Source organism: Bidens hawaiensis, unplaced genomic scaffold (assembly GCF_021521415.1).
Source record: "Bidens hawaiensis isolate Kalapana, Puna unplaced genomic scaffold, B.hawaiensis_p1.1 tig00023609_1, whole genome shotgun sequence".
NCBI classification, from domain to species: Eukaryota; Viridiplantae; Streptophyta; class Magnoliopsida; order Asterales; family Asteraceae; genus Bidens; species Bidens hawaiensis.
In genome coordinates, this window is record NW_027493697.1 from 288,682 (window position 1) to 304,806 (window position 16,125).

At 38.0% G+C, this 16,125-nt stretch overlaps 1 pseudogene; it reads left to right on the forward strand.

The window, feature by feature from the left end:
• The first annotated feature begins 9,231 nt into the window (after window positions 1–9,231).
• Window positions 9,232–11,497, forward strand: LOC143567711 (pectinesterase pseudogene; annotated as a pseudogene).
• Window positions 11,498–16,125: the final 4,628 nt, after the last annotated feature.

Consider the following 16,125-nt stretch of genomic DNA (forward strand, 5'->3'; position numbering starts at 1 on the left):
CTGGTCAAGCATGGAAAAGCAGATCTCAAAAGATAATGTCAGTCACTTTTTCTGCCAACCAATGGGGTTGGTGCGCATGCTGCGCCAAAAGTGGCTTTTCAGACATAAGATAGGTTAGGTCAACAGCACAGAAGATAAGACATCACCAAAGCAAACGACTAGATTAAACAGAAAGGACACGAGACAGCGCGAGAAGGCTTCGAGCGCTCGCGCGAGGGCGAAGGCAGACAGAAGACAATCCTTAGCGCGCCGCGGGAAGAACCACAATTCTAAGCGCGTCGCGAGAACTATATTCCTTAGCGCATCGCGGGAAGAACGGTATCCATAGCGCGCCGCGGGAAGAACTAAAATCCTTAGCGCGCTGCGGGGACAGTTCGTCTCGCGTATCGCAGTAACAGGTGGTCTTCACGCAGGCTTCCTTGTAAGGAGTCTGGCGCGTGGAGCTGCGCAGACAACCTTAGGCGGGAAGAAACAAAGGGCAAGGAGAGGAGAAAAAGAAGGAAACAAGGCGTAAGGGCGGGACGACGACAAGAGGGAACAGAAGGCGGAAAGAGAGAAGAAGAGGGACGGGACGGCGGAAAGAAAAAGAGAGAAAGAGGCGGAAAGGAAAATATATTATTATTATTAAAAGTAAAATATAAGTATAAATAAATATTAAATCATAAAAGAAAGAGATCGGATCAGAGAAACGGGTACCTGGGTCGGGTCGGATCGGGGCAGATGTCACAGTCTCCCCTACTTTAAGAAATTTCATCCCGAAATTTATCTCGAAGTAGGTTGCGCAGAGAACAGGTGCGGGTACTTGATCTTCATTTGATCTTCCCTTTCCCATGTAAACTCGGCTCCGCGCTTGGACTCCCAGCGAACTTTCACGATAGGGATGCGACTGCGCTTGGTTTGCTTAACCTCGCGATCCATAATCTCAACAGGCTTCTCAACGAAATGCATGGATTCATCAACTTGAACTTCATCAAGTGGAATGTGAAGGTTCTCGTCGGCTAAACACTTCTTGAGATTGGATACATGGAACGTTGGATGCACATTACTGAGCGCGGGCGGCAGGTCAAGTCTGTAGGCAACTTTTCCTACACGCGCGAGAATCTTAAATGGTCCAACATATCGAGGAGCAAGCTTACCTTTCTTCCCAAAGCAGACAACACCCTTCCAGGGCGACACTTTGAGGAGAACAAGATCACCAACTTGAAATTCGAGAGGCTTCCGCCTACGATCTGCGCAACTCTTCTGTCGGCTTCTGGCAGTCAGCAGATGATCACGGATCTTGGCGATTTTATCGGTTGTCTCTTGAACAAGTTCGGGTCCTGCGATTTGAGTTTCTCCCACTTCGCTCCAACAAATCGGGGAGCGGCACTTACGACCGTAAAGTGCTTCAAATGGGGCCATACCGATACTGGAATGATAGCTGTTATTATAAGAGAACTCGATCAAAGGCAGGTGTGAATCCCAATTACCTCCAAAATCAAGAACACAAGATCGGAGCATATCCTCAAGAGTTTGAATAGTTCGCTCAGACTGACCGTCAGTCTGAGGATGGTATGCCGTACTCATGTCCAAGCGAGTTCCTAGCGCAGATTGGAGAGATTTCCAAAAGCGAGATATAAAACGGCCATCGCGATCGGATATGATGCTCAAAGGAGTACCATGGCGGCAGACAATTTCCTTGACATAAAGCTGCGCGAGTTGCTCAACACGGTAGTTTTCACGAATGGGCAGAAAGTGAGCAGACTTAGTCAAACGATCCACTATTACCCAAATGCTATCATGTTTGCTTGCTGTCAAAGGTAACTTGGTAATGAAGTCCATCGCTACACATTCCCATTTCCACGTAGGAATTTCTGGTTGTTCGAGCAAACCAGATGGGCGTTGGTGTTCAGCTTTTACCTTAGAACAAGTCAGGCATTTAGCTACGAACACAGCAATATCCTTTTTCATACCGGGCCACCAATAAGTAATGCGCAAATCCTTGTACATCTTATCAGCACCAGGATGAATAGAATATCGAGATTTGTGCGCTTCACTCAGGATATCAGCGCGAAGATTCCCATCAAAGGGAACCCAGATGCGATTAAGATAGCAGAGAATTCCACTCAGATTAGGGACAAAATGCGCTTCCGCGCCACACGCTAACTCGGCGCGAAGGTTACCATTACTGATGGATGCGCGCTGCGCGTCACGAATACGCGATTCAAGGTTGCTCCGAATCGGCGCAAAGTGAAGCTGCGTGCGCGGCAAGATACAGTTAAGATGGCAGGGTTTCCGGCTGAGCGCATCGGCTACCACATTAGCCTTACCAGGATGATACCGGATCTCACAATCGTAATCGCTGATGAGTTCGTTCCATCGGCGTTGCCTCATGTTAAGTTCCTTCTGATCAAAGATATGCTGAAGGCTTTTATGGTCGGTGTAAAGGATACACTTAGTACCATAAAGGTAATGTCTCCAGATCTTCAAGGCAAAAACAACTGCGCCTAGTTCGAGGTCGTGAGTTGTATAATTCTTTTCATGAACCTTGAGTTGCCTCGATGCGTAAGCGATAACCTTGCCTCGTTGCATAAGAACACACCCGAGACCTTGGTTGGAGGCATCGCAGTACACGACAAAATCATCATTACCCTCAGGTAGCGCAAGGACAGGAGCTTCACACAACAAACGCTTGAGCGTTAGAAAGGCTTCTTCTTGCTTCGAGCCCCAAATATACGGTTTACCTTTGTGCGTTAGAGCTGTTAAAGGCAAAGCGATCTTCGAGAAGTTCGAAATGAAGCGCCGGTAATAACCAGCTAAGCCCAAAAAGGAACGGATTTCGGAAGGAGTGGTCGGCGTAATCCAGTTCTTGATTGCTTCAATTTTGGATGGGTCGACAAGAATACCCATCTTGTTCACAACATGGCCAAGAAACTGTACTTCATCAGACCAGAATTCACACTTGGAGAGCTTGGCAAAGAGTTGCTCAGCTCTAAGCTTTTGCAACACCAACCGAAGATGTTGCTCATGCTCGGCCTTGGTCTTAGAATACACCAGAACATCATCGATAAACACAATCACGAATTTATCCAAGAAAGGCCTACACACCCGATTCATTAGATCCATGAAAACGGCGGGTGCGTTGGTTAAACCGAAGGACATGACCAAGAATTCAAAATGGCCATAACGAGTTCGAAAAGCAGTCTTCGGAACATCTTCATCGCGGATGCGCAACTGGTGATAGCCAGAGCGGAGATCAATCTTCGAGAAACAAGAGGCACCTTGGAGTTGATCGAAGAGGTCGTCAATACGCGGTAAGGGATACCGGTTCTTAATGGTGAGTTTGTTCAACTCGCGGTAATCAATACACATGCGAAACGATCCATCTTTCTTTTTAACGAACAACACCGGAGCACCCCAGGGCGAAGAGCTAGGGCGGATGAATCCTTTAGCAGTCAACTCTTGAAGTTGGCTTGCCAATTCCTGCATCTCAGCGGGCGCAAGACGGTAAGGAGATTTGGCTACGGGGGAAGCACCAGGGACAAGATCAATACGGAACTCGACTTCACGAGCGGGAGGGATACCAGGAAGATCATCAGGAAAAACTTCAGGGAAATCGCGCACAACAGGGATATCGCGAAGCTTCTTTCCTTCATCGGGTTTAACCACATGGGCTAAAAATGCAATACACTTCTTCCGCATGAGTCTTCGGGCTTCGGCGCAAGACATAAGCTTAAGAACACTGGAGGGTTTCTCGCCGTAGATGTGAAGATCACCATTTTCTCGAGGAATGCGAATCAACTTCTTGGCGCAAATAACTTCGGCGCGATTCTTCGAGAGCCAGTCCATACCAATGATAACATCAAAACTTCCAAGAGGCATGGGGATGAGGTCGATCAGAAAATCGTTTTCGTTAAGGTTAAGCGTGCAATCTTTAATCACAGAGTTAATTAAAACAGTTTCACCATTAGCCAATTCAACTGAAAAATTTTCTTTTAAGTTATCGCGCGGTCGCGCAAGCTTCTGCTCAAACGCGCGAGAAATAAAACTTCGATCGGCGCCAGTATCAAAAAGTACAGACGCATAAAATCCGTTAAACAAAAATGTACCATTAACTACGTCATTATTCGCTTGCGCTTGGTGCGCGGTTATGTTAAAAGCTCATCCGCGTGCCACTTGGTTCGAAATCTGGTTCACCGGATTCGCTTGCGTAATCTGAACTTGTAGTCTCGGGCATGCGTTCCGGAAATGACTGGGATCACCGCAGTTGAAGCACGATCTGGGTCGTGGGTTTTGGTAGGTTGGTTGTGGGTTCTGCGGGTAGACTGGTGGTGTTGGCGCAATTGGATTGGGCCAGTTGCGAGTCCCTTTAGCTCGTGCCATGTGTCCCTCCTTAAGCCAGCTGCCTCAACCTATCTGCCTGCGTGCATACTAAAAGTCAGCTACGCTGAGTGAGTTCTAGTTAATCAATTTAACATACAATACATTCCTATCCTTACTCATACGCGTCCGAAGATACGTATTCATACCTTACTTTGCTATTACTTCTTTCACACATACTTTATATACATGCATACGTACTTACATACTTTCTTTCATAAAACCCTATGGTATACCATAAGCTATTCTATCTTAAACATCTCAGATATTATAAGGGTCTGGTCCCTAACATCTCAGATATTATAAGGGTCTGGTCCCTAACATCTCAGATATTATAAGGGTCTGGTCCCTATCATTTCAGATATTATAAGGGTCTGGTCCCTATCATCTCAGATATTAGGAGGGTCTGATCCCTATCATCTCAGATATTATAAGGTTCTGGTCCCTATCATCTCAGATATTATAAGGGTCTGGTCCCTATCATCTCAGATATTATGAGGGTCTGGTCCCTATCATAAGCGCATACTTTACTTGTCTTATGCATATAATATTTACATACACATTCATTCACATAACCATCATATAGTAATAACATTCAATGCATGATCATACATGTATCATATACCTATCACTTAAGATAAGCATTTTAACTGCCACATAGGAGTATGCACACAGCCCCGAAAACATAACCAGGAAATGGAGCTAGAACTCACCTGGAGTCGGTTTCTCTCGCCGTTAATGGTAATGCCCTTCTTTAGTTGTGCACGACTAACTGTACAATACATTACGCGTGTCAATTATCCATTACTACTACTTCCTACATCTAAGTTAATGAAACTCTCAACTAACGGGGGTACGGGGCAGCGCCCCTGGTAGCGGAGTCTAAGGGCCGCAGCCCCTAGCAGGGTCCAAGGGGCAGAGCCCCTGGCTGGGGTTGAGCTAGGTACTTTAACAAAAACGCATCAGAAAATGAATCGGGTCACATTTTAATAACAACTTAAACAATTTCGCATGGGAGGAATTTCGCATAGAATTTCGCTTCGCATAACCTGTTTCGCTTCTCAAGGCTGAGCGAAGCGAAATGCCTGTTTCACTTCTCATGGCTAAGCGAAGCAAAATGCCTGTTTCGCTTCTCAAGGCTGAGCGAAGCGAAATGCCTTCTTTTCCTCGTTTTTACCATTTTAAAGCCATTTTACTTCGTGGCTCTTCCTCAGGACCTGATTTTTTATTTATTTTTACTCTTTCTCATCTTTCGACACATTCTGACCCCATGCACCTGATCCTGAATCCATCTCTCAAAGTCCAAACGCCACCTTTTTATCTTAAAGTGCACCCGAGAGGTTATAACTTACCAAGTTTATATTTTTCTTACATTTTACAACCCGATCTATCATTATATCTGTTTGCATGCCGATTCTAACCATAAAACTTAAACCATTTAAACCGAAACCTACATTTTGCTTCGGGTTCGAGTTCAGATCCTGACAATACGTAGATCTGTACGTGATTCTTGTTATTTGATGATGTCTACACACGAGATTCTTCCTCTTTTTACACGTATTTGGATCCGGAATGTTGAGAGAAAGTGTGTATGTTTTTGAGTGTGTGTGTGCGGTGAAAGGTACAAAATGATAAAAGGGTGCAGAGGTTAGGCTTATATAGGGGGCCATGGGTCCCACAACCCACTCAAAATTCCAAATCCAAACACTTAACACATGACTAACTTAACGACACACAGTTAATAACAAAACTTTCTGCCATTTATTATTTAACAAAAAGTTGGATGTTACATATAAATTAATCACATAATAGTCATATATATATATATATATATATATATATATATATATATATATATATATATATATATATATATATGTTCCATAGTTGGGGACAATTGCATATTTCTCCCTCTAAACTAGGGTCGTCCAAACTGCTCGTCGCTCAAACTCGCTCGCCGCTCGCTTGGAAAATACTTGCCGTAGCATCATGAAACTTTTGGGTAAATTTTGTCAACTTTGAAAAGTTATAGGACCAAAATATTCATATAACAATTAAAAATCAACACCCTGAATCCATACGATGAAAACCAACACAAAAAAAACGAGAAAAATCAAATCTAGTTATCCATAGCGCATCGCGATGTACAACTCTTAAATCCATCGCAATATGCGAGGGACTATAAAATACCCGACATTTTGGGTTGTGTCACACTACGCGATGGCCTTATCCACGCGACGGAGTGAGAAATCTGCCTATAAAAGGGGGATTAGGGTGATTCCCTTTCATCCCAAACACACCTTTCACACACACACACACACAACCTCGTGAATCATGCCAATGAACCGAGCCCGAAGTTTCGACGGTTTAATATCCATGTAGTGTAGAAGTATTGTCCAATTGATCTTAATTTGATGACTCCAAGTACCAGTGATAAGGTAGGGGTTCCACTTAACTTATTTTATTAATGGCTTAGACCATAGTCGGGGGCATCGCCTAAACCTTGAACAATTTTAATTATACATAGCTTTTTATAATACAAAGGTTATAGTCAAAATAATATTTCTTTATAATTAAGAAACATAAAGTTTTACATACAAGGGCTATGATAAATTTGATATTTCTTCTTAAAGAAGAAACATAAATAGATGTTTTTCATAACAGTTATTCTCGCACGATAGGTCCGGGGTATCGCACAGACAAATGTCTAATGCTAGATCATTCGATTTAGATATTTACAAAAGTTATGCACGGACATTCGATCTAGATCATTCTCTCTAGATATTTACAAAAGTTATTCTTGTACGATAGGTCCGGGGTAGCACACAGACAAAAATCAGTACAGAAAACTAATCAGAACAAAAGTGAATATGTTCAATCTTTTTACAACGTTAATACGTTAAATCTTTTACAGGTAGTTAAACAAAAATTTTTTACTCGATAAGATAACTGACAATTTATCTTAAAGAGTTATTTAAACAATTATGAGATTACGTGCTCTCTAACATTCAAGATAGAAAATAAAAGCAACTCATACCAATTACACATGTGTTTGGATTCAAACGTAATTGACCACGCAGGCATGCTAAATGTAGTCATAACCAACTCCCCAACGGGCTACGTGACTCGGAGAACTTTTGAATTGTGTGTATATGACAGTGATACAATCCTAAGAATAAAAGACATTCCTACCGAGCTGTTCAAAAAAACTATATTGACATTTACAGATTTGCTAAATATTTTTGAGAGTCAGGCAACGTTTCATAAGCATATCATGACATATCCACCCCCCCTTTCACGTAATTAAGGTGTAGCAGCTCGTACAAGGATTAGGAGTCATCATTAAAGTTAGAAGAACGTGACATGAAGATTGCTCAAGTTTGTTAATTAAAATCCTTATAGCAGTGATACAGTGTTTCATAAATCAAATGGTCGGGTATTTAACTTCCGAGTAAACTTTCAATGTAAATTAATGTTTTATTATAAACAAATTTTCTGTTAAAAAAAACCCGCAACTCTGATATATTTACAAAACATACACCAACTAGGCGCTAAGTCGGTGACAATTTTTTTGCTCAGTTGCAATAAGCTGCTCCGCTCCGTTCGATTTGTAAATGAGCCAATCAACAAGAAAATTTTAGCTCGAATTCGACTCTAATATTTTTAATTTATATTATATATGCACAAACATATAATTTGTTTTTATAATTAACTTTAAATATTGCAATATTAAATATTAAATATAACTATTTTTTAATTAATGAATATCATCAAGTACTTTAATAATTAATAAGTAAAACGTAATTATATTTAGTATATAATATTTTAATATTCTAATAATTATAAAAACAAATTATTTATTTATGCATACATAATTATATAAGTAATTACTTTTAATTATAATTGTTTATATACATTAATGCAACTTGAAACATTAATTTTATAAAAATTTACAAGCTACTACAAGTTTTTCTACAAACTAATAATTTATTTTCATATACATTACATACAACTTAAAATTATAAAACATTTCAAAGGGAAAAAAGGAAAAAAAAAACATAATGCTCATAAACTCGCTAAAAAGTGCTCAAAAATTACCGATTGATTTTAGCTAAGTTCGATTTTGAGCCGATCAGCTTGGTTCAATTTGTAAACGAGTCAAGCAATGAGCAAACCTTAGGTTGGTTCGGCTCGGCTCGTGAACAACTCTTCTCTAAACCACCCTTAAATGTATATTTACCCAACTCAAATTTTTAATTGCATGCTTTCACAATTTTATTAAAATTCTACATATGACAAGATTGTCCTTAGAACATTATAAAATTATTAAAAAGTATTAAAAGTTTCTAAATAATTTTTCTTAATTAAATATCTTGTTAGAAAAATTATTAAAAAGTAATAAAAACCTTTAATAAACAAACATAAATAAACTTAAACGGACGTAAACGACGGTAAACGAACACATTATCGAACATTCACGAATACAATTGAAAGAACATGACTTTTGTCCGTGTTCATTTAGTTTGCTAATCGAACGAAATTCCTTGTACATGCTCGTTCATTTATTAAACGCACGTACATAAACAAACTTCACATCGAACAGTATGTTTGCTGAGCGTTTAGTGCGTTTACAGGCATACCCACATATACGTGTATATGGTATACTTATTGGTTTGTTAACCATTGGTTTGATATTAATTAGTGAAGAGTAGTGCATTTACTTCAATATAAATCATTTGAGTACAAAAGCAAATGTGAATGTAATATACCGTTTGTCATTATTTAAAAATAAATTTTTAACTTTTCAATACAATTCTATAAATAGGGTGTCAAGAAATGCACAAGTCAAACAATCCGAACACATACACAACCATGAATATGAAGCTAGTTATTTCTCTCATATGCTTCATCACTACATTCATTATCTCTTGCTCGGATAAAACCGCCACCACCGGTAGCCTAGACTGGTGGTGCACTCAAACCCCTCACTACCAAACATGCAATCACTACCTTGCCGTGAGTAACACCTCCACCACTACCATATCCATAACCCAGTTTTTAGATATAACCGTGCAAGCAGCCATAGATGAAGCACGTGTGGTCCTGACACAAGCCCAAGGTAAAGGGGCCGACTACCCAAGTGCTCCAGGAAAGAGCGCATGGCGTAGTTGCGTTTACTACTTTGATGGGATCGTGTTCACATTGAACACGGTCCTTGACCACACCAACGAAGTACCTAGTCCAGAAGACATCCACACGTGGATTAGCGATAGTTTAATATACATCAGCGTGTGTGACAAAGAGTTCGAGAGCGTTGGCATAACCAACAATACGTTATCAGCAATATCTACCAATTTGACCGAACTACTACTCAACTCACTAGCAATTAGTGTTGTTATCACGGGTAACAGTCCATCATCGTTGAACAAATGGAATTTTATCAACGAACATAAGTTGCCAAATTTGACGTTGAATATACAACCAGACGTTGTGGTGGCTAAAGATGGCTCGGGAAATTTTACTACGGTTCAAGAAGCAGTAAACTCCACGCCATACCGTAGACATGGTCATAGGTATGTCATTTACGTGAAAAGGGGTGTCTACGAAGAAAAAGTCTTTATTCCATTAGAACCTAAGTTTAAGTTTATTACTATGTATGGTGACGGAATAGGTAACACAATCATCTCGGGTAACCAGCATGGTGGTGGCTTGAAGGAGTCATCTACGTTTGGTAAGTACATTTATAGTAATTGTTGTTTTTATATAATTAAACCTTTTAAAGTCTGCATGAAGATTGAAGAATATTTGTCTTCATATGATCAAACGTTCACTTATTGTTCTTTTAATATATATTCATTTTAATTCTATCTGAATAATAAATTAAAACTGGACATAAGAAAAAGTTTGTTACACTGCAATTTAAGTTGCATTAATAATCATTGAAAGTAAATATTAAATATTCAAGTATTATATTATTTTATTTCCTTTTTATTTATTTATTATATTTTTATCCATCGTAATACATGGGTTGTTTAAAATTTTCATTTCTAATATTGTGAATGTGTTTTTTTGGATCTTAGTTTATTTATTGTAAGAAGTCAATAATATACTTGAACATATTTTAATTAATTTATGTTGGGTTATGTTTATTTTTTAGTGAAACGTTGAATGAATTATCTACTTAATTTTTAATTCTTTTATGTTCATTTGTTATAATTTGGATATTATTTTGTGAAACTTTTCGTTTAAGTTAAACTTAAAAAAAAAAGAATCACTAATATAACTAAATTCATATTGAAAAATTAAATTAAGGTTTGATTACGGGTATTATATAAATAAAATAAAGTTTGTGACCCTTTTGTTGTAATTTCAATAGTTTTTTATTCCTCTTATTTAGAGTAACGTTTAATAAATTAACCAATTATGGCTTATGTGGGTTGCAGAAGTTTGGAGTCGTAGATTTCTCGGTTTATATTTAACGTTCCGGAACACGGCTGGACCAGACGGTGGGCAAGCGGTGGCGCTCCTCTCCGGCTCCGACAGATCAGCCTTCTATCGATGCACCTTTGAAGGCTACCAAGACACGCTATTTACGTACCGTTCCAGACAATTTTACAAAGAATGCCAGATTTCTGGAACTGTAGATTTCATTTTCGGCAGCGGTCGGGCCATGTTCCAAGACTGCGATATCTCCCTTAGGAAACCACATCCCGGAGGAGGGTTGGTTGTGACGGCTAATGGCCTAAAATTTCATAATTCAAGCGGAGGATATTCGTTGCAAAAGTGTAAAATACACCCTGCAGATGATCTTAAGCCCGTTATAGGAGAATACAATAAAGCTTTTCTAGGAAGACCATGGTTTCCGTACGCTCGGACAGTGTATATGCAATCTTTTCTTGATGATTTTGTGGACCCGCTAGGATGGGCTGATAGTTGGGGTTTCAACAAGACGGTTTATTGTGGGGAGTATGCGAATTATGGACCGGGGTCGTCTACTGATCATAGGGTAAAATGGCCTCATTACCAAGCGATAACGGACCCGAATATCGCCCAAAAGTTCACTGTTGCTAGTTTCGTTGGAAGCGATTGGATTCAGGCATCTGGTATACCTTTTGTGTCTGGGCTTGAAAATTTGTAAAAGGTTACAAACCTACATACCAAAAGTTTATAACCAATGTTTATGTTTTTATTGGATGCCTAATATAATATAATTCAGTTAAGAGTAAGAACACCATGCAATTTTCATTTATGACAAATGATGATAGTTATATTATTATTATTATTATTATTATTATTATTATTATTATTATTATTAAAACTAAATACAATTAAAACTAGTTTTTAAAAAACCATTAATAAAAATATGTGGAACAAATAATAATATATAATCAAATATTTATATCTAATCATCCATAGTAACATTCATAAACTATAGTTATAGATATTAGTTGAGCACACATACTTCATCTATTTAACCACGCTTTCGTACATTGAAGCCATAAACAATCATATAATCTTATCTCATAATCATCCCAAAAGCACACGCTACAAAATCCAAAGCATATTAATAAATGAAAAGATAGAATATACAAATCTTCCCAAAGAAGGCATGAAAAGAATTACACTAAGCACGGAAATAAAAGAATTACAAGAACAAAAATTATAAAAAATAAAAGAATTACATTTTTCCCACGAGTATTAAGATTCCCGTTTAATTACTAAACTTACAAGGTTAAATTTTACCCGTTAAAATTCTCATAACAATTCTAACTACGTATTTTTAATATAGTTTAAACTTTAACCTTTTTAACAACTTCAAAATACTTTTTATTATAGATTATAAAATATATTAATATTTTTGGTATAGAAGAGCTTGATTGATGAGCACGATATGATTTTGGATAATCAGACACGTATCACATAATATCACACCCGTTTCACATTGGTAAAACTTTATATTTAGAACACTAGCTAGCCTAGCTTCTTGCGTACCCGTCTCGCTTGATTTTACCGTAAGCTGGAGCGTAGAGGTATTGCCTTTATTCAATTCAAATCTTTTAAGCAATAAATCAGATGTGGAAGTCATATGCAAGAAATGGAACAACATATAAAAAGTGAAAATGGCATAAATGGCATCAATTACTACACCTTTTTAGTAGTACAAACAACATTCTAACTTTCATGAAGTAATACACGAATCAAATACTCTAAACATGGCCATGACTACGAAGGCTAGTCCTCTCTTCACATGCACCATTTTTACACTCATCTTCTCTTGCTTATTGAAAACTGCCACCATCGGCAACATATACCGGTGGTGCACTCAGTGGAGAAGCTTGGCCTAAGTAATAGGGGTGATCGAAGTCACAGACTCAATAGCTCTTTGAAAAATATCTCAAGGGTGACCGAGCACAATACATATAAAAATTTTCGGATGAAATCACCAAAATTTACCCTACTAAGTGAAAAAACAGGGGTGACCGGTTAACCTTCGCCGCCGGGTGCACTCAAACCCCACACTACGAAACATTCAAACACTACGTTGTCATGAGCAACAACTCGATCGCTAACATATATACAAGCCAGTTCTTAGATATAAATGTGAAAGTAGCCATAGACGAAGCACATACGGTCTTGAAACGAGCCAAAAGGGTCGAAACCAACTACACGAATACTCCAGGAAAAAGCTTATGGCATAGCTGCGTTGACTACTTTAATGGGATCGTGTGCACACTGAACACGATCCTTGACCACACCAACAGCCAACGTGATGTACACACGTGGCTCAGTGCTGGTTTAACCTACATCAACGTGTGTAAGAAAGGGTTCGAGACGATTAATATAACCAACAACATGTTACCTGCAATATCTACCAATTTGACTCAATTACTATTTAACTCTTTGGCTATTAGTGTTGCAATTATGGGTAGTAATTCTGTAGAATGGAAGTTTAGGGACGAATACAAGTTGTCGTATTTGGCAACGAATGTTCAGCCAGACGTTGTGGTGGCTAAAGATGGCTGTACAGTTCAAGAAGCTATCTGCAGGACATGACCGCATATGGGGTCAGGGGTATGCCATTTATGTGAAAAGTGGGGTCTATGAAGAAAACATTGTTATCCCGCAAGATGTTCGCTTTATTCAGATGTACGGTGATGGAATGGGTAAGACGGTCATCACGGGTAACCGACATTGCGGTGTTGACGTGATGGGAACGTCGGCCACATTCATAAGCATATACATTTGGTTTTATATGAATATCGTCGCTTGAAAAAGAAAACCTTATTATCTTCGTTTGAAAAAGCAAAACCTTATCCAATGGTAACACCTTGATACCACTAGCCTAAATACTCTTTGATATTTATTTATATATGATTACTTAATTAACTATCATTCTTTCAATAAAAAAAAATCTAGTATTTTATTTAATCTATGTTCTTATTTACAAAGTAAACTTTGGTACAAAAAAGTTTGTTGCAAACAATTTTAAAAGGTATGACAAATCTTTGGACCTGTAGATTTCATTTTTGGGGCCGGCCACGCCGTGTTCCAAGACTGTGATATCTCCCTTAGGAAACCACTTCCCAGAGGTGGGTTAGTTGTGACGGCTAATGATCGGAAATATTATAATGAAAGCGGTGGCTATTCATTGCAAGGGTGTAAAATAAACGCTGCAGAAGATCTTAAACCCGTTATAGGTCATTACAAAAAAGCCTATAGAAGATTAAAACTATATATATAGTAGAATGTACTACACTACTGATCAAAAGTTTGTAAGAAATCAGTTATTTTTTTATTTGATATATCAACATTTAAAACTTGTTAAGGACACACATATAGAAACAATCAAAGCTGTAAAATGACATTTTTGATCGAATTCGAGAAAAGAAAGAAAACGATTAAAAATATTTCAGGATCTACATTAATCTAGCCTAATGAGCCATCATCCCAAATGTGGTCATGTAGTTCACAAAACGTTATTAATCGTTTAACTGACGTCAAGTATTTTCGAGTTGTTTCATCGTTCATGACATGGGCCACGCTGTTGGTGTGAATCTTTTCGCGGGCTGAACGTTCGTGAATACCAACCATAGTAACACCAATGGGCCATGGTGAGTTCCCTACTGCAATTCTGATGTAATGATCCATTGCAGCCAAGTAATCTCGTTTCATGCAGCAGTTCACCACTAGCGTTAATGCTTGTCTAATCTCATTGCACAGAACCTACATTTCAAATAATTAAATAACACAATGTTAGTTTATATTATCATGTAAAGGCTTTTTAACTGGCTAGTAAACAAACAGAACGAACACGAACGGAGACATGTTCGTGCTCGTTTAGTTAACTTTAACCGAACACAAGCACGAACAATTTAACAAACGGATTTTCTTGTTCATGTTTGTTCATTAAGAAAATGAACATGTTCGTGTTCATTTATGTTCATTTATCAAAAATCTAAACAAAAAGTTCATGAATGTACGTAAACAAACACAAACGAAAATATTGAACACAAACGAACATTAATGAACCTAAACGAGCACGCCTAATACATTAAGTATCCAGTAAGTTAATGGCTAACAAACACTATCTAGCGAAAGGAGACAGGAGACCCGTGGCTGGGAACAAACGCATCCAAGTATCTAACCAACCATATTTAGTTATTTTAAAAAATTTATAAAATTACATAGTTAACGAGTTACATGAACATATACAAATGGACATAAACGAACATTAATGAACTATCCATATTTAGTTTATATTATCATGTAAAGGCTTTTAAATTGGCGTGTAAACTAGCTAACCGAACAAACACGAATGGAGACATGTTCGTGTTCGTTCATTCAACTTTAACAGAACACGAACAATAAAACAAACAGACTTTCTTGTTCATGTTTATTCGTCAAGAATATGAACATGCACCATGTTCAATTATGTTCGCTTACTAAAAATCTAAACAAACAGTTCACGAATGTAAACAGACACAAACAAACGACATGCATAAACAAACATAATGAACACAAACGAACATGTCTAATACATCAAGCATCCAATAATGCCAACTACTAACCAACAAATGATATAACAAAGGAGACAAGAGACTTGCGGAAGCGAACAAATCGACATCCAAGTATCCAACTCTCCATATTTAATTATTTTAAGAGCACATTTGGGATTGAGTTTGAAAAGTGCTTATTGGCTTATTGGCTTTTTCAAAAAAACCATTTTGAAAAGTCAGGATTTGGAGCTTTTAGAAAACTGCTTTTTAATTAAAAAGCTAAAATAAGAAATATTTTTGTGATTGCCAAACACATTTTAATATATTGGCTTGTCCAATAAGCCAATAAGCATTTTTCAAACTCAATTCCAAACATGCTCTAAAAAGTTATAAAATTACATAGTTAATGAGTTAAACGAACATACACAATGAACGAACGAAACAAGTATTCATGTTCGTTCGCTTAACAGCCATACTAAATGAAAAAATATTTTTAAATGTTCGTTCGTTTATCAAATTAAAGAATATATGAACACGAAATAATAAAAATACCTTCTTCCTGCACAAGTTGAATAGAGGATTCAAGCAGCTAACACACTGATTAAAATTTGCCGATTTTAACTTCCCAGTTCGCAGTCTTCTTCTCAGCTTCCGCCATCTCATCCAACTCATGCTTCCATTCAATCAACAACTTATTAAAGGACACAACAATCTTATCCTCATCACAAAGCTCAAACAAATCCTCCGTCTTCATACGTGAAGAGGTATG